General features: G+C 42.3%; 1 protein-coding gene across 2 annotated transcripts in view; it reads left to right on the top strand.

Moving 5' to 3' along the window:
• Positions 1-21,163, top strand: part of fusl (fuseless) — a 62,051-nt gene that overhangs the window by 1,834 nt on the left and 39,054 nt on the right. The gene's annotated exons all lie outside the window — the stretch shown is intronic.

The raw sequence follows: 21,163 nt of genomic DNA, 5'->3' as shown, positions 1-21,163 counted from the left end.
TCTTCACATTTTTAGGAAAATACATTTCAAGGATTTTGCAGCATATTGGGCAAATTGAATCCGCTTATGCCCCTCAAATTTACCACGACAAGAATGCTCCACTATTCCTTTAGACAAAGTCACACACCCTTTGTTCTTTATGTAAATTTAAGCATAAGGAACAAGTTTCCAAGGAATCGAATAGGAACAAGCTTCCAAGGACTCGAATATCATACTCTACCGGTCATTATTGCTGAAGAAGAAATGTTGGACTAGGCAGTTGCTTTCAATATAATTACACTGATATCGACTGCTATATAACGTGATTTCAATATGCATCTGTTGAATGTTTAGTGGAGAACTCCATTGCCTACACCAGAGTGAATGGAAGTTATGCAGGCGATGAGTCACAATAACGTGGCTGAAGTATGTTGACCAGACCAGACACTAGAAGGTGAAGGGACGACGTTTCGGTCCATCCTGGACCATTCTCAAGTCGATTGTGAATCGACTTGAGAATGGTCCAGGCCGGACCGAAACCTTGTCGTCCCTTCACCTTCTAGTGTGTGGTCTGGTCAACATATGGAAGTTACATCGCATTATTGCCTTGGGTACCCGTTCGGTGCCTCCAAATTCCTAGTGAGTTTGGGCAGACTCCAGGTTGTGTAACCTTGAAGTATATCATGGTTCATGGGTACGACATTCGTCTGGGGGCTCCCAGAACGCTGGTTCGATCCTGTCACACTGCGTCGAAGATTTTATAACGGATTCTGTTCATCACGTGGCCAACGGAGTTCTTTTCTGTCTTTTTATTGATGTTATGAATAGGACCATTGTTAAGTTTAAGGTTGAAGGAGCCTTAAGAAAACTGTCACATTATAAACAGTTTAGTAAATTGTTCAGCGTTATGTAAATTATTATTGATGTCATAACATTTTAAAGAACTCAGTACCTGTATTTACACTTCTGAATCTGACCTTCACCGCAGAGTGAAGTTATTATTTTCTTAAATATATGTAAAATAATTGCCTCACAACATGGCGTATTTAGTAACGATAACCAGTAATGGGCGCCACACGACTCCTCGATCCTTATTGCTTTATTTAGCGATTAAATTTGCAAGTAAAAACATGAAGGATACATTCTATTTGCGTCGTGTTTACGGTTCCGGGTCGTGGGTACTCGCTGACATGTTCGAGAAAGGTGGAAAGTTTGTTTTAGAGAGGCTGTTATAAGTTTAATGTTTTGAATAATGTATATTTGTACCTATTTAATTGTACTTATCTAATTGTGCTTGCGGTGGTTGAGCTTCGGCTCTTTGGGCCCGCCTCTGACCGTTCAATCAACTGGTGTTCAGGTTCCTGAGCTTACTGGGCTCTATCATATTTGAAACTGTTTGGAGTCTGCCTCCACCACATTATTTCCTAGTGTATTCCCCTTGTTAACTACTCTGATAGATCTTTTTATATACATAATGAGCATTACTGGTGCTAGAACTGAACCCTGTGATACTCCACTAGTAACATCTCTTTAGTCTGATACATTTCCGATGATTACCCCCCTCATTTTTCTGTCAAAAAATTGCTCATCCATGTAAGAAGTCTCCCTGTCACCTCTCAAGTATGTTGCAGTCTACGGAACAACTTCTTACGTGGTACTCTACCGGAAGCATTTTTGTCTACATAAATGCAGTCAACTCAAACTTCTCTTTCCTGTGAAATCTTTTTGGCTCTATCATAGAAAATATGTAGATTTGTTAGCCAGGATCTTCCTGTTCGAAAATCATACTGTCTGTTTTTATATAATTTCTCTTCAAGTGTTTTGCCCATTTGATGTTAAATATTTTTTTCTAATGTTTTAACTACGACGCTTGTCAACGATGCAGGTCTATAATTAAGAGGGTCTTCCCTACTACAATGTTTATAAATTGGAATTATGTTTACCTGTTTCCATATATCTGCCAGGGACCCTCTGTACACAAAGATGGTTGTGTTCATCTATTTGTGCCTACAGGATCGAGCTTTAGCTCTTGAATCCCGTCTTTCCAGCCGATGGTTGTCTAATCCTGATCTATTTTTCTATTAAATCTACTACAATCATGAATGGAGATAGTTTCTACAACTTGCTTATTTAGTTCGTCTTAGTTTCCTACAACTCTCAAGCTAAAAGTACAGTTTCTGAGACCGCTGTAACTCGTCTGGTTCTTAGACTTACAGTAATGCGCTCTTGTTCTGTAGGACTGTATTTTAAATATATTTTTGTACTTTATTAATGCCTTTAGATATTTCATGTTTCTTGTCCCCCTTTCTCCTCTTACTGATGTTAGGTCCAGCTCATTGTCCTCATACCCAATCCCTTGCAGGTCGTTTTCAATTAAGTGTAGAGGGCCTCCCTCTGTGATTGGGTGACGAGAGCCTTCCTCTGATTGGGATGACAAGGGGCCTCTCTCTGATTGGGTATTAACGGCTAAATCTAATCACACGTTAATATCTTTCCCTATTGACTATATTTATAACTGTCCCCCAATGGCTGCGAATAATAGTCATTAATGGAACCAAACGCTTTTGTAAATGGGGAATATTGAGCAGAAAGTGAGATGAGTGTACTGAAATGGAGATTACCAGCCTGAAAATGTGAATAAACCCACATGAAACGATACTGTTGAACACCCCGCCTTTAGTTTTCATATGTAAAATGCTCATTTGTATTTTTTTCTCCCGAATGTTGGCTCATGTAACACATACTTTTATCACTGATGTAAATGTTGTTGTTTTTCCTCAACAATATCACGTTGTTTAAACACGTTAATCACACACCAAACATTTTTTTTATTTGATTGCTTTTCGACTCTATCCAAAATGGTATCTAGCCCAAATGTTATAGTGAATGTTTAATTAACACTCACTGACGATACGATCTGATATGGCCTGAGTAAAAAAAAAAAAAGGATGTTCAATGTTGTAATATTAATGAGGACGATGTTTGCTATATCGCTATCTGTGTCAAACTGTCTTCGCTTTTGACTGTGTGTGTGTTTGTCTCCGTGTTTGACTGTGTGTTTTGACTGTGTGTGTTTGTCTCCGTGTTTTGACTGTGTGTTTGACTGTGTGTGTTTGTCTCCGTGTTTTGACTGGGAGAATTTTACTGTCTGAGAGTTTAGACTGCTTGTTTGTCTGTTTTCTGACTGGGTGTTTTAATTGTATGGATGTTATGTCTGTATGAGTATTTAGCATCTGTATGATGTGGTAGATGACGTATCTGTATGATCCGGGAGGTGGTACACATTTCCTATTACCTAATGCCGCTGTTCACCCAGCAGTAAATATATACCTCTTGTGGTGAAATTGAAATTCAAATAAGATTATTGAGTTATAAATAATCACATAGGGTTGAAGTAGCTCAAGCTAAACCGACCACCTATATACCCGGACTATATACTATATATTATATAGTATATACTAGTATACGGAGCAATATACCCGCCTATATTGGTAACAGCCCCCCCCCCTCCCCTTCACCAGTCATCCTGCAAAGTTGAGTGAGACTAGCTCTAAGCCTCTGGCCTCCAATATATATATACCCTCTTACAGATATTAATATACAAATATGTACAATGCAATTTGTCCTTACAGATTTTGGTGAGTAATTGGTATTCCATTGAAAAGCCAGAAGCCTGTTATTTTCTCCTCGTAATCCATTTGCAGGCGTTGTATTATACATCATACATATAATGTATACATTATACAACATTATACGCCATTTACAGGCGTTGCATAATGTTAATCAGCGTTGAAATACTGATAACAGATATTGATTATAGATATTGATCATAGATAATGATATGGATCATAGCGGATAAACGGGAATTTCGCAATATTACAGTGCCGAGGAAACGGAATCCACAGAACAACGCGTGATTATATATAGTTAACGATGACAGTAATGCTATAGATTATAGCATTTACTATACTAGGAATTATTTACCAGGAGAAGTTTTGTCACAGATCACTATAGGAAACTAATTCCTAACGTATATGTATAACAATTGTATTTTTCAGTGTTGTTAAACTCTATTTTAGGTGAGGATAAATTTGTTTGGTTAGATAGCCTAATTTAGGTTATATTTTTGGGATAGCATTTGGATATCCATTTGCTTATTTGACCCTTAGATGATTGGCCAGGTTGCCACTTAATCATACAATTATTGCATAATTTTGCAGTGATTATATTTCATTAGATTTCACATTAGATTAGATTAGATTGCACTCAATCGGAATCAGACAAAATGAAGTGGAACTTCAACTACAAATAGAACCGAGAAATATATAACACAACTCTGATTCGCAATTTGTAATCTATATTGAATCCTTAACTTTGTTTAGGATTCAGCGTGCATGAGGCTGTTGCTCTTGATATGTCGTTGGTAATATAGAATGTTACACACAGAGATCACACTAACGTGATGTATCAAATGAACAAATCCCCATTTCTTGGATCCTCGTCACGGCCCTTGTGGATTTGTTCATTATTGAATGTTACTTCTATAAATTGAGGTATAATAGGAAATTAGGCAAAAAATACAGTTAACTTCCAATTATTCGATTTTGCTTGGACGTATACAAACAAAATATTCAACTCGGCATAGTTAGGATCTTTTTGTGTATTACTAGGAAATAGTAACTTACATATACAATATATCATACACAGTATGGCTAATTATGCATTTATGTAAGATTTTATGTGGCTGAGGCAACCTGCCACGCCTAATGCGTTTGGTTTACTTTCGTATATTATCTTCTTATCCTATAAGAGGAGAATGCTGTGTTAAGCTCTTCGAGCACATCTTAAAATCCTATAACAGCTGCAGCATCGCAGTCTTTTAATGAGGATAAGCTTGACACACACACACACACACACACACACACTCACACACACTCACACACACACACACACACACACACACACACACACACACACACACACACACACACACACACACGCTAAGCTGCGTCTGTACGTTTGACTGTTGGTATGTAAATGATGATATTTACTGAAGTGTCTTGAATAATCGCATTTTTATGGTTGGCTTAAATAATTACAATGCAGTGTAATTAAAGACTAGGATTAGTGCAGGTTGAATCAGGTATAATACAACCTTATACTGATTACATAGATTAAGGTAATAAATTGCATAGGCGAATGATCTTCGGGAATTAATTAAAATGGTGGAAATAACCGTTTATTCACTCGGTTATATAGATAATGTAATTCTATTGATAATTTCTGTTGAACAGCTCTTAGTGGTGGTTAAAGGTTGTTATTTAGATCATAACTAGCCTCGTGGGTATTTAGAGTGTTATGAAATTCGCTTAGTTATGTCACCCCCTGTGTGTTACTGTGAGGGACGGTCACTCCCGTGTGTTACTCTGAGTGACGGTCACTCCCGTGTGTTACTGTGAGGGACGGTTACAATGCACACTTAAGCCTCAACGAGGGAACTAAGCACACCCCCTCAAGCACTATTTACCTCAATTCTGCTAAAGAGTGAATTGCCAAAGATATGGAAAAGGTCAGATTTGTCACCAATATTACAAAAACGAGGAAGACGAGCCAATGAACTACCAACCGGTGTTACAAACAATCATTTACTGCATGATGTTAGAGAGGCTACTCACAAGTCATTAAGTATTCAAATGTTATTTTGTTCCCTGAACATCATCTTGGGTTCAGTGAAGATCATTCCTAACGATTCAACTGGACTCAAGGGAGCATGACAAAAGTAAACAAGAAAAAGTACAATTTAAAAAATCCCCAATGTGAATAAATCCACAAAGGCCGTGATTAGGGTTCGAACCTTCGTCCGGGAGTATCCTGTGTGTTAGGCCATTGTGGATTTGTTCATTTGATGTATTACGTTATTTGTGATTTCTGTGTGTATCCCCAATGTAGTTAAATTAACCATGTGATTTGAAAATACAATTTTTAATAATTTTAAAAGTATTACAGTCAGCTGTGAGCAGCTGAATTTTGTTATAGGACTTTTTATATTATTGCTATTCCTTCACCAATTTATTTCATGTATGTTGAACAAATTCTTATAAAAATAATTTCAGTAAATGATCTAGCAGAACAAATAAATAATAATGAAATATATTTGTCATTGAAACTAAAACATGATTTGCTACAACTTTTCAGCTAATTAAATGATTTTTTTTAAACATATTTATAATTTGTAAACTTTCAGATCTCAAGAGGTAGTTCATATTAAGGGAAAATAACGTCAATATATGATCAACTAAAATAGAAATTTTAAAATGAAATTGAAACTGAAATAAGTTTATCGAGGAATAAATACACACAAATTGATGAGGGTATATATATATATATATATATATATATATATATATATATATATATATATATATATATATATATATATGTCGTACCTAGTAGCCAGAACGCACTTCTCGGCCTACTATGCAAGGCCTGATTTGCCTAATAAGCCAAGTTTTCCCGAATTAATAAATTTTCTCTATTTTTTTTCTTATGAAATGATAAAGCTGCCCATTTCATTATGTATGAGGTCAATTTTTTTTTATTGGAGTTAAGATTAACGTAGATATATGACCGAACCTAACCAACCCTACCTAACCTAACCTAACCTATCTTTATAGGTTAAGTTAGGTTAGATAGCCGAAAAAGTTAGGTTAGGTTAGGTTAGGTAGGTTAGGTAGTCGAAAAACAATTAATTCATGAAAACTCGGCTTATTAGGCAAATCAGGCCTTGCATAGTAGGCTGAGAAGTGCGTTCTGGCTACTAGGTACGACATATATATATATAAATTTCGTCCTTAAGTTTTCTCATCAAGTTCTGGTGTGTAGGAGGTGGAGTAGAAACATTGTAACTATTGCAAGGGACTTTGATTAGAGTTCTATGACAAAATAAAACTCATTAAACAAGAGAAGGAACGGTTGGCTTTTACTATTTCTCTTCATTATCAGAAAACTTTGATGCTGTCTCATACAAAAAGCTAATAAACAAACTTTAGTTCAAAGATGATGCATCTGGAGAAGCGTGAGGGGGAGTTCCTCTGGGGCGGGAAACAGAGAGTAACTGTTAAGGAGGAGCGAAATGTTACAGAATGATACTGTAGGAATAGATACTAGAATATCTTCTTAAAAAAAGTTGACGATTTGTCGTTGGGTATAAGGTACTTGTATTTCTGTATACTGATGCTGTAAAGTTTGAAAGTAATTAGAACAGATGAAAACTACTGAAGTTTGGGTGATGGGGTTAGTAGGGGGTGGTGATGATGGTAGCAGGGGGTGGTGATGATGGTAGCAGGGGGGTGGTGATGGTGGTAGCAGGGGGTGGTGATGGTGGTAGCAGGGGGTGGTGATGGTGGTAGCAGGGGGGTTGTGATGGTGGTAGCAGGGGGGTTGTGATGGTGGTAGCAGGGGGGTAGTGATGGTGGTAGCAGGGGGTATATGATAATGGTAGCAGGGGGTAGTGATGGTGGTAGTAGCAGGGGGTGGTGATGGTGGAAGTAGGGGGGGTAGTGATGTTGGAAGCAGGGAGTAGTGATGGTGGTAGCAGGGGGGTAGTGATGGTAGTAGCAGGGGGTAGTGATGGTGGTAATGGAGGAGAGGTGGGTTGACGTTCATCCTGTCTCTCTTACGTACACGTTCCCTTTTTCCTCCTCATCTCCTAAGTGTACACACACACACACACACACATACACCGTCTGGACCAGCTCTTTGATGCGGCCCGGGATGCCTCTGTAAATCATTCATATTATTTCATGGTGTTTGGTCAGAGAGAGTTGGTTCGGATTGATGCATGACAAACACTCCGATATTGGGCTGTCGCTTTGCTGGCCATCTATCCCCAGGGAGAGCAGATGGAATTGTCACTTGAATCAATCTATCTGTTTGTCTAACTTGCTGCCTGCTTGCGTATCTGTCAATTCGTTAGTCAGTATTTCTGTTTGCTTGGAGAGTATGTCTTACTTCCTTTGTGCCTGTTTTCTGTTGTGTGTGTTACTTCTTTGTAATCTCATGTGTCCTTCTGTGGCAGCTCTATAACGCCATGTATTCTCCTGTTATTTCTCAGTAACGGCATGTGCCTACGGGCTCACCATAGCCCGTGCTACATGGACACTTCGTTCTGTATAGCTAAATCTAAAAGAAACAAGCATGTGCCCGACTGTTTCCTCTCTGTAAAGTCATGTTGAATTCTCTGACCTTTCTGTAGGGTCATGGGGCCTCTTATGACCCTTTCTGTGACTTACACGTGCCCTGTGACCTCAAAGTACCTTTCTGTGACCCCCAGATGCCTTCATCTGACCCCTAAATGCCAATCTTTGACCCTATGAGAGACCCACTATGGTCCTCACTGACCCATTGTGACCTATTTGATCCCCTATCAAAACCTGTGACTCTCTGTAACTCCTCGCGTGACCTCGTTCCGTGTTAGCCCTTGACCCCTCACGAGTCCAGTGTGACTTCATGACCCCCTCTGGGATCTCCTCTGACCCTGATTATTGGCTCTGCTCCAACAACAACAGTTAAGTGTGCCGCGACTTTCTATGTTTAGTTGTTAAACCAATTTAAGGTTGACAGACACGGTAGCTTTTTAAATAATTACTTTTTCTACAGCTCCGTAACATTATATATATATATATATATGTATATATATATATATATATATATATATATATATATATATATATATATATATATATATATATATATATATAGTGTATGTGTGTGTGTGTGTGTGTGTGTGTGTGTGTGTGTGTGTGTGTGTGTGTGTGTGTGTGTGTGTGTGTTTGTGTGTGTGTGTGTGTGTGTGTGTGTGTGTGTGTGTGAGTGTGTGTGTGAGAGAAGCTGAAATGGTCGTAAAGCATCAGTTTCTCAACAGAACTCCAAATGATTCTTCGAGGATTCGAACCTAGGCCACCAGTGTACGAGCTAATTACACATACAAGCACACACACACACACACACACACACACACACACACACACACACACACACACACACACACACACACACACACACACATACACACACACACACACACACACACACACACACACACACACAAAAGTACATTCAAACACATTTTAAAGCAGAGTCACTTTTTATAATGACAGACACGCAGCTTCTGGGTTAATACTGTTCACACACATTATTTGAGATAAGATTTTAACGTGACTAATTAATAGAATCAATTCATATTTTCGTTAGGAATATGAGCTCCCTCTTTTTTTTTGTCTGTCCTACATACCTATATAGTCTTATGTTTATTTCTTGCTCTCTCTTTCTTTCTCTCTCTCTCTCTCTCTCTCTCTCTCTCTCTCTCTCTCTCTCTCTCTCTCTCTCTCTCTCTCTCTCTCTCAAAAAGGCAACAGGATGAGAAGCAAAATTATGTTTAAAAAGTTTATCGAGAAAGTTAAGGAGTTGAATCTAATTATTATAGCCAATGATAGGTTAGGGGTGAAAGGTCAGGAGGAGAGTTCAAGGGTCATGTTAGCGCAGAAAGGTCAGGGATGTTAGGTCATTGGAAGAGGCCATTTGGATAGGTCAGGGGGTAATAGGTCAGAAGGAGTACTTAAAGTCAAGGTCAGGGAAGATAGGGCCAAGTTACAGCCCCGCTTCTGTGCCAGGTAAGTCCACTACGGGCTCACCATAGCCTGTGCTACTTGGAACTTTTTGTTCCCAGTAGCTGAATCTTAAACAACAACAACAACGGAAGATAGGCCAGGGAAGAGGTTAGGGGACAAAGATCAAGTATAGAGTAACTAGTGACGATTCTGTATGTTTCTATATTTGTTATAACTAATAACCTTTCTCTTCAACAGTTGCGTTTTGCGTTACGAATGACGGTAAAATATCCAATAAAGGGATTCGCTTCTGGGGGCACGGGGAGGGGGGGGGGGTAGGGGGAGGAGGGGGGTAGGGGGGGATTACACGATCGAAGCCTACAAGATGCGGCGTCAACAAGGTCATTGAAGGAGCAACAATAGTGTTGTAAAATCACCATATCTCGGCCTCTTAAATCTGTTAAAGAATAGGTTTAGCCAATGTTGGTTCTCGATCACAGCGGCATGATAAGGGTCTCTCTCTCTCTCTCTCTCTCTCTCTCTCTCTCTCTCTCTCTCTCTCTCTCTCTCTCTCTCTCTCTCTCTCTCTCTCTCACACTCTCACTCTCTCTCTCTCTCTCTCTCTCTCTCTCTCTCTCTCTCTCTCTCTCTCTCACACTCTCACTCTCTCTCTCTCTCTCTCTCTCACTCTGTCTGTCCTGTCTGTCTGTCTGTCTGTCTGTCTGTCTCTCTCTCTCTCTCTCTCTCTCTCTCTCTCTCTCTCTCTCTCTCTCTCTCTCTCACTCTCTTTCTGCAGGTCCCACAAGCGGGGCTCAGATGACTTGAAGCTTGACAGCTTCGTTTATTTTCTAATTATCGTGTCGATTCAGCCTGATGTTTGTGGGTTTCCTCAGGTCGGCGATTCTGAAGAATGGGGGAAAGGAGGGAACGAAAAAAAAGTGATTTGGGAGGAGAGAAGATCAGATACGATGAAAGAACTTCCTATCTTCTATATCCTTCTCTCGTAACTATCGAGCTGTTGCCCTAAGCACATTATTAAACTCAGAATGTAATTATTTACCCATTGATTGTCTAGCTGACGAACGAAACACATCTGACTTTGAGTTTGCTTGCAACACTGGTCACTAAACAATGCTTCAAAGTTTCACTGTGGCTGAAACTATTCAGGATTATAACTCACAATATAAACAAAAGTAACTAGAAGTTGTACTGTAAGAAAATGTTACAACCACAGTAAATATCTTGGATGAAAACAAGTCACTTAACGGAGACTTTTGCAACAAAAACACACTACTCTCGACTCTCAAAACAATGACATTCTGTATAGAACCCCTCAAAGACATTCTGCTCAGACCCTCCGAGCAAAGACATTTTGCACAGACCTTCTGAGCAAAGACCTTCTGCACAGACCATCCGAGCAAAGACATTCTGCTCAGACCCTCCGAGCAAAGACATTTCACTATCATAATCAGAACCGATTAAGGGCATTGATTTGGCTGAATAGCCCCCGGCATGTCTCTTTCCCCCCCTCCCTTGGCCTGTTGTATTCCCCCTCCCCCTTGGCCTGTCCCTCTCCCCTCGGCCTCTCTCCCCCCCTTGGCCTGTCCCTCTCTCGGCCTGCCCCCCCCCCTTGGCCTGTTGTCTCGCCTGCCTGTTCCCTCCCCCCCTCCCCTGGACTGTCCCCTCTCTGCTTAGCATCAATACTGATTTCCTCCTTAAAGTGGATCTGAAGGTCTTCGATGTCTCGCGTTGCCACGCAGCAGGACCGACAAGTTGCTCACAATCGGTCGTCTATGCGTAAAATTTTCCGCGAAGTCTACCCGCAAAGTCTACCCGCGAAGTCTACTCGTGAAGTCTATACCCGACAAGTCTACCCGCAAAGTCGTGATTATTACCATCAACGTTAGGTTTATTATAATTATTATGTTCCGGCCAATACAACAATGGTGTGTCCTTAATAGTGTGCAGAGTCACAGCCCCGCTCCTGTGCCAGGTAAGTCCACTACGGGCTCACCATAGCCCGTGCTACTTTGCAACTTTTGTTCTAAGTAGCTGAATCTAAAACAACAACAACCTCTTCAGTGATGAAATAATAGTCTCTGGATAGTAATGATGAGTGTTGTTGTTGGACGGAAAATTCTGAGAATTGTTGTTGTTGTTATAGATTCAGCTACTCGGAACAAGTTCCAAGTAGCACGGGCTATGGTGAGCCCGTAGTGGACTTACCTGGCACAGGAGCCGTGCTGTGAGGGTGAAGCATTACCGTCGCTCTACTGATTAAATCACGGGAGAAGTTTTTTTTTATTCAGGAAGTAGATGAGTAACTTAATGGTACAACGAGTGATTATACACCAGACACGTGTGTGTGGATGTTCTTTGTGACTGTTCAATGTGTATATGGATGAGGAAGGTCAAAGGAACAATGGTTTTAATTTAATAAACAACTTTATATAATTTAATATTCGACTGTAATGATGTGTGTCTGATTTAATGCATGCATGGGCTTCAAATTCTTCTGAAGATACGTGAAGATTAGCTTAAAGTTTCGTGTGGGATGTGAAAGAAAACTGCTAAATGTGTGTGTTAACACAAGGAAGGAAATAGAGGCTGAGAAGTTTGTATTTGTGAAGTAGAATAAATTGAAAAATGCATGATTTGATGAATTGATTTAAATAGATATAGTCAGTAATTGAGCAAGTGGTTGCAAAATGGCATCTGACAGAGTCGCTCACCGTAGGAAAGTTGCTGGGGGCAATGAAAGCCCAATTTAGATAAAATAGAAAGTTTATATATATATATATAGACCAGCCTTACATTACATGATAATATGTGATAGAGGTACAGCACAAGCTTGGCGAATTCTAGGTTAAAACAGATGATATAAACGTGTGACGAGGTCAATTTACCCGTCTCAGGTATTCTCCTTTTGCAAGAAAAAGCAACGTATGCAAATGATTTACTCCGTAGGCTTAGAATCAGATATTTACACCAAGAGGCTCTGCTACGAGAAGTGATTATCACAAGAAGTGAACCAAGCTTGGAAGACTTAGAAAACTTGGAAGTCATTGCTTACGACTTCGCTACGACAAGATTAAATATCGCGTCGAATCCTCGTGACAGGAAAGATCAGGACGTCACGGGGAGGGGGGGGGGGAGAGAGAGAGAGAGAGAGAGAGAGAGAGAGAGAGAGAGAGAGAGAGAGAGAGAGAGAGAGAGAGAGAGAGTTACACAGGGGAGGTCTTGAACTAACGAAGGCCACGTTGCTCATAAACAGCATGCTAAACAACGTCAAGTTCCGGCGACGAGTCACAATAACGTGGCTGAAGCATGTTGACCAATCTACACACTAGAAAATGATGGGACGACGACGTTTCGGTCCGTCCTGAACCATTTTCAAGTCGATTGAGAATGGTCCAGGACGGACCGAAACGTCGTCGTCCCTTCACCTTCTAGTGTGTGGTCCACCCAGCTGTCAGGCGCCTGACAGCTGGGTGGACAGCGTTTCGGATTCGAAGTTCTGAGGTTCCGGGTTCAATCCCCGGTGGAGGCGGAGACAAATGGGCAAAATGTTTCTTACACCCTGATGCCCCTGTTACCTAACAGTAAATAGGTACTTGGGAGTTAGACAGCTGCTACGAGCTGCTTCCTGGGGTGTGGAGGCCTGGGGCCAGATTCACGAAAGCACTTACGAACCTGTTCATCTTTTCTCAATCTTTGGAGGCTTTGTTTCCAATTATTAAACAGTTAATGAGCTCCGAATCCCCAGGAGAATGTTTATAACAATAACAACAGTTGAATGGGAAGTTTTCATGCTTGTAAAGTGTTTAATAAATGGAACCAAATCTGTCAAAGATTGAGGAAACATGTACACGTTCGTAAGTGCTTGCGTAAGTGCTTTCGTGAATCTGGCCCCTGGTCGAGGACCGGGCCGCGGGGACACTAAGCCCCAAAATCATATCAAGATAAGATAACCTCAAGAATATAGCCGACTACGATGTTGGGTCAATATGCCCAACCACATTACCTGGTTGACAACTCTTCACTTGACAAATTAACGACAATACCTGTTTGCTGTAATGAATCAGATAGTTACTACAATTTTGAGTGGTAAGATCATTTTTTTTCCAGAATCGTCAATAATCTTTACAATACTTCAGAGCTAAACACACGATTCCATCATCATCATATCCCATTAGCATTCATTGTAATAAGTACGATACCGAACCTACAGCTGTACTGAGACCCTGAACAAGGTTGATTTAGAAGCAAAAGACTCGAAACACTTGAAAGCACTGTTAGGGGCTAGTGATAAACTCCCCAACCCCCCGTTAGTGTGTGTGTGTGTGTGTGTGTGTGTGTGTGTGTGTGTGTGTGTGTGTGTGTGTGTGTGTGTGTGTGTGTGTGTGTGAATGAATTAGCTGGAACAACGTCAGAAATAACCCAAAACATGTTGAAGACCATGTGATGAGAGTCGTGACTTGTGTTGAGCTGCGACTCATCACAGACTCATCAACAACCCCCACGGACATACCACCTTCACAACACACACACACACACACACACACACACACACACACACACACACACACACACACACACACACACACACACACACACACAACTAGATGAATCTGTACAATTAACCAGAATCTGTTCACCAGTAGAATGACAGTTGAGAGGCGGGCCCAAAGAGCCAGAACTCAACCCCCCCTGCAAGCACAACTAGATGAATACACACTACTAACGAATGCATAGACATGCTCTTCTCTACTTGCGTTATGGGTGAAGGATTTCTCATCATGCATCGCTGTTTTTGTTGAATGTCGGGAGACTCATCTCCGCATCGCGTCAATGTTTGGGATTTGGCATGGCTGGATTGTTGTTGCTTTTGGTAGTTGACTCAAGGCCGACGATGAAATTAGACTTGCTTTATTGTAAGACTTGATGCTTAGCCGGTGAGGGCTGGCTGTTGTGTTAATGGCTTCACTTGATCTTTGATCTCTCATGGAAATGAGATTCTAAAATTCTTGCTCTGTGTATTATGTTGTGAATGTCGATGTTACATTAACGGTATCTATTTTGCATGTTGTGAATGTCGATGTTACATTAACAGTATCTATTTTGCATGTTGTGAATGTGCATGTTTCATTAACGGTATCTATTTTGCATGTTGTGAATGTCGATGTTTCATTAACAGTATCTATTTTGCATGTTGTGAATGTCGATGTTACATTAACAGTATCTATTTTGCATGTTGTGAATGTCGATGTTACATTAACAGTATCTATTTTGCATGTTGTGAATGTGCATGTTTCATTAACAGTAACTATTTTGCATGTTGTGAATGTGCATGTTTCATTAACAGTAACTATTTTGCATGTTGTGAATGTCGATGTTTCATTAACAGTAACTATTTTGCATGTGAATGTCGATGTTACATTAACAGTATCTATTTTGCATGTTGTGAATGTGCATGTTTCATTAACAGTAACTATTTTGCATGTGAATGTCGATGTTACATTAACAGTATCTATTTTGCATGTTGTGAATGTGCATGTTTCATTAACAGTATCTATTTTGCATGTTGGGTTTTCAAGTCATTGAACAGGTGTCTATCAATCACATAAAACTGCTTCTCTAGTATCTTTCAGTGTTTTATAGTATATTCTCTAGTATCTTTCAGTGTATTATAGTATATTCTCTAGTATCTTTTATGTCACGTTGTAGAGCAGGTGAGTCTGTAGGTGTGGAGCTCGGCCAGTTGTTGTTTTTCGTTGCTTTTATTTATCTATTTTTTATTTTATGCCCCAAAGAATGAGGTGATATGATAAAATACCATGCCCAAGATTACCAACAGAGTGCCGGCGGGGGGATGGAAATAGCCTCGGCTACCATCGTCTTTTGTCCGGTCGCGTTGGTTGAGCGGTTAAGGGATTCTGTACGCCAGCAGAGTGCTCCTGGCAGTATGGGTTCGAGTCACTTCTGGGGTGTGAGTTTTCAGTTGCATATAGTCCTGGGGACCATTCAGGCTTGTTCGCATTTATATATTTTCTAATGTAACATTTCGGACAATTATTGTTTGGGAAGAAATCGACGATGTTTTGTTGTTGGCTATATACAATGATATTGTATATCGTTATATATACAATATATAAGATACATTATACGATATATAGGGGTACCACCTCTAGTACAAGTGTAAGGACCCATAGCCTCGGAGAAGAAAATAAAGAGTACTCAGAGAAGACCTTGTGGATCCTCACTGAACACTTTGATATTTTCTTCTCCTACCACCCCTAATATATGATATATTATACAATATACAGCTGGATGCACATCTTGTCATGAAATAGAATCCAGTCGCAATGCCTCTTATCGTCGTAGAGAATCCAAACACTGTCTCTTGTCATCTTATTAAGAGAGAGTAAATAAGACTAAGGTAATTTGTGTAAGCTTTGTGTAGGATTTGTATAATTTGTCTGTTGGTTTTGTGTGTCTCATTGTGTAGTCACTAAAGTGTGTTTCTCACTATCATCATCAAGACCTTTTTATACCTTATATGAATTCCTTGATCGTCCTGCTGAGGAAACTATACTATTTTTTTTTGCAGAGATATTCCTGCGCGGGCCCTAAGCCTCTGGCTGGCCCACTAAGTGTTGCTTGTTTCTGTTTTACTTAGGCGGAGTATGAGTATTTATGACTCGTATGGTCGCTTCAGTAAGATTTTGCCATATGTGTTTAACAACTTCTTCTGCTCTGTTGAATCTAAGTTGAAATCTTAATGGGTTTGTAACTGTGCACTGTGTTAGATAATGTTCCAGTGGTCTGTCGGGCATTTCTCCACAGTGTTGACATTTCCTCTCATCTTCCGGAACTAGTTGCGTTGTGTTTCAACGGCAAAGGTAGTTAAAGATAGACCCATATCTGGTTCTTTGAGGCCCTGAGTGCTTTTGTTTGCCCAAGTCTGTGTTTACACTTACTAGCATGCAGTATTGTCTTGACAATGAAAGAGAATACATTCCCAGTGTTGCCATGAGCAATGAGGGCGATAAAGCAAAGTTGTTACTTCTTGAGTCTCTCCCTTTCAATATATCCTCAATGAGGATTGTTTGGCATCAATGAGGATTGGCTGTTATCAGTGAGGTTATCTTGAGGTTATCTTGAGATGATTTCGGGGCTTTAGTGTCCCCGCGGCCCGGTCCTCGACCAGGCCTCCACCCCCAGGAAGCAGCCCGTGACAGCTGACTAACACCCAGGTACCTATTTTACTGCTAGGTAACAGGGGCATAGGGTGAAAGAAACTCTGCCCATTGTTTCTCGCCGGCGCTCGGGATCGAACCCGGGACCACAGGATCACAAGTCCAGCGTGCTGTCCGCTCGGCCGACCGGCTCCCACCGGAGGACTGGCCAGCATCGCGTGCACTCATCTAGTTGTGCTTGCGGGGGTTGAGCTTTAGCTCTTTGGTTCCGCCTCTCAGCCGTCAATCTACTGGTGTACAGATTCCTGAGATTCTCCAGCTCTATATATTCACCTAGTTGTGTTTGCGGGGGTTGAGCTTTACTCTTTCGGCCCGCCTCTCAACTGTCAATCAACTGTTTACTAACTACTTTATTTTTCCACACCACACGCACACACACACCCCCCCCCAGGAAGCAGCCCTGACTGACAGCTGACTAACACGCGGTACCTATTTACTGCTAGGTAACAGGGGCATTCAGGGTGAAAGAAACTTTGCCCATTTGTTTCTGCCTCGTGCGGGAATCGAACCTGCGCCACAGAATTACGATTCCTGCGCGCTTTCCACCAGGCTACGAGGCCCCCTCGTAGCCCCATGTGTGTGTACACGCATGCGCTTCAGTGCATATTCATTGTAGGGAAGAGTGGAGTCATTGTTCTTCCCTACCAAGCCTCCATCACCCACCAATACGCAGCGCTTACACAAGTTACTCAGCTCCATACCGGCTACCATGAGTAATTTCAGCCGATCCTCCTTACATGATATTTCTGATAGCAATTGATCGAACGTGCCAATATGAACTGTTGGAACGCCGAAAAGGTTCATGTTTTATGCTATTAATCTTAAACTAAGCCGCCGTAATCGAAGAAAGATGTAAAGGTTTCGCAACTGGACACATGGTTTTGGTACAGTGTACTGAAAGCTGTATTTCCAGACGTGTTTCATTCCATTCCACTCGTTGTTCCAAACAAATACAAATAAGGTAATGGAACAATATAATGTAATTCATATAAAATTTACAATTTGTTAAACTCAGAATACGTGTATACTGAGTATATGTATAGAGTATACATATGTGTATACTAAGAATACTGGGGGGCCGAAAAAAATGTGTATTATCATCACACCAAATGAATATAAATTATTGTAATCACAGTTAAATCAAATCAAATCAAGGCAGGGCTAACCATAGCCTGTGCTACTTGCACCGCTCCTGTGCCAGGTAAGTTACGGGCTCGCCATAGCCCGTGCTGCTTGGAACTTGTTCCGAGTAGCTGAATCTATAATAACAGTTAAATCAAGATAGGAAATCTGACCAACCCAAAGGAAGCTCAGAAATAACTCTTTGAAGATATTAAATCAAAAGATTTGTAGCTTAATCCGGAATGGAAGAGAACAAGTAGCAGAAAGCTCCCAAGCCATTACATTATATAACACTTGAACTTAAGTGTCCTTGTTACGTGAAGGGCACTTAAAGAGCACTTGTTACGTAAATAGCTTAAATAGTGACTAGTAATTTAACAATTACATAGTATGTATAGTTTGGGGGGATGCTTGTTTATAGTGGGGCGCTGTTTTGGGGGAGAGACTGGTGGTGACTGGGGCTATTTTGTGATGATTGGTCCTCTGTTGGAGCTGGATTGGGGGGGGGAGGTGGATTTGGAAGTTGGGGGCCTGTTTCAACACCTAAAGGTGATTGGCTTTATTGATTGAAAGATAGACGATTGCATCCCAGTCTGCGGAGGCCACAGAATGAGTCGCGTTTGTCTGTAGCAATACCTTCCACCTCCCCCCCCCCTCCTAACCCCAAACACCCCCCCCCACCTCCACTACCTCCACACACACCTTTCCACCACCCCACAAACCACCCCCAACACTATCACCTCCACACTCCCTCACACGCCCCCCTCTCCCCCTCCTTACAGATTCACCACATCAGTCATTCTAATCACCCTAGATTCATTTTCCCTTCCGCGACCGCGTACCTACGCCCGCTAATTCACGCTGTCACTATTCTCACGGCGATCGGTATATTCCCTCACCATCAGCGTCTTCCTCATTACCCGAGGCTCGGTAATTACCAGTCACGCCCTACAGTACTTAAGTGGTAATTCACTCACTTAAGTGACGCTCGTTGTGTCCGCGGGCGAGAGCAGTTGACTAGATATGGGGTTATGGAGGGAAATTTGGGTACGGTGATTTATGGGGTCTTTTTTGTGTTTATTTTCGTTTAATGGATTTCGTTTGTCAGAGAGAGAGAGAGAGAGAGAGAGAGAGAGAGAGAGAGAGAGAGAGAGAGAGAGAGAGAGAGAGAGAGAGAGAGAGAGAGAGAGAGAGAGAGAGAGAGAGCGACAGGGCGCTTGTGTACCGACTCTTATCCCGGTTATTTTTATTCATTATATTTATTAGTCTTCCGTCTCTCTCTCATTTGTTTCCTAAATCTTTCTCCTGGGCGTGGAGGAGGAGGTGGGGCGGGCGTGGAGGGGGAGGTGGGGCGGGCGTGGAGGGGGAGGTGGGGCGGGCGTGGAGGAGGAGGTGGGGCGGGCGTGGAGGAGGAGGTGGGGCGGGCGTGGAGGGGGAGGTGGGGCGGGCGTGGAGGGGGAGGAGGTGGGGCGGGCGTGGAGGAGGAGGTGGGGCGGGCGTGGAGGGGGAGGTGGGGCGGGCGTGGAGGGGGAGGTGGGGCGGGCGTGGAGGAGGAGGTGGGGCGGGCGTGGAGGAGGAGGTGGGGCGGGCGTGGAGGGGGAGGTGGGGCGGGCGTGGAGGAGGAGGTGGGGCGGGCGTGGAGGAGGAGGTGGGCCGGGGGTGGAGGAGGAACATATCGACGGTGATTCTCATTAGTCACTGACAGCGTCAATATTTTCGGTGCTCTAAATTGTAACAAATATTTGGAATTTTTGACGTTATGGTCGATAGCGTTAAAGTAGCGGCGCCTTAAGTGAGAAGAGGCTGGCCGAGGGGTAGTGAGGATGAGGCAGGGGGGGGGGATGAGGATAAGGTAGAGGAGGGAAGAATGAGGTAAAAAAAGGAAGGGAATTAGGTATGGAGGGAAAGAAAGGAGGGAAGGGGGGGGGGTGGAGCAAGGAGAAGGAAGAGAAGGGAACTATCAGGGGAAAACTCCACGCCACTACGACTATGTAACACTGGGAAGGTGGTCAAGGATATGGGATGGGACGGATGGGGGAAAGGAATGGTAGCCCAATCACTCGTGGACGGTCGGGGGGATTGAACGCTGACCTGCATGAAACGAGACCGTCGCTCTACCGTCCAGCCCCAAGCGTTTGCGATTAGGCGACGAAAGAAGGAGGAGGAGGAATGTGGGGGGGAGGGGGGAGGAGTGAGTGCTTCTCAATGGGTAACTGCCTGGGGGTCGGTGGCTAAGAGGTAGTTACGACGTTGCAAGACGCGTGTGTCTATTGAACTGTGTCTATTGAACTGTGTCTATTGGACTGACGACGAAGGCCATCTGCTCTTTTCCACCCCTGTCATTTTCCCAGATGTTGCAATTACTATTATTGAAGCTGTTTTTTGTTGAAATCTAATTTTATGTTGGACTTGACATTCTTATTTGTAGTTATCACGAGACGTTGTTGTTGTGTTCTCCTGTAGGAGCTTAGCTGTGTTGTGTTACAATCTTCAGAACAGCAGGAGTCATGAACCCTGTCTCGTCTCTTGTGCATCTTTCTTTTCCATTCTTCTCTCGTTGAAAGCACCCACAACGAGCCCAAAGTCTCAAACTCCGTCTCAAAGCCCCCCTAACTCCGTCTCATAGCCCCTAACTCCGTCTCATAGCCCCTAACTCCGTCTCAAAGCCCCCTAACTCCGTCTCATAGCCCCCTAACTCCGTCTCATAGCCCCTAACTCCGTCTCAAAGCCCCCTAACTCCGTCTCAAAGTCCCAAACTCCGTCTCAAAGTCCCAAACTCCGTCTCATAGCCCCTAACTCCGTCTCATAGCCCCTAACTCCGTCTCATAGCCCCTAACTCCGTCTCATAGCTCCTTACTCCGTCTCATAGCCCCTAACTCCGTCTCATAGCTCCTTACTTCTTCTCAAAGCTCCTAACTCCCGTCTCAAATACCCTGTCCCGTTTCAAAATCCTCACTGCACCTTCAGAGCCCCCCCCACTTCTTCTCATAACCTCCCATCCTCTCTCTGAGTTCCCATCCCTCTTTCAAATTTCCAATTCCTAACACCTTCCCAATCTGAACTTCTGATTCTCTACACAACCTCAAACTAAGACCAAACCCCTTTTCTCCTAGCATAATCACCCCTTTGGTGATTCCCCTCTGGCCCTCGATTTAATCCTGCCCACCTGTTACCTTCCCCTACTGTCTTTTTCCC

Source organism: Procambarus clarkii, chromosome 78 (genome assembly GCF_040958095.1).
Source record: "Procambarus clarkii isolate CNS0578487 chromosome 78, FALCON_Pclarkii_2.0, whole genome shotgun sequence".
Classification (NCBI taxonomy): domain Eukaryota; kingdom Metazoa; phylum Arthropoda; class Malacostraca; order Decapoda; family Cambaridae; genus Procambarus; species Procambarus clarkii.
Note: the sequence above shows the minus strand (reverse complement) of the source record. Positions and strands in the feature narration are given on the sequence as shown.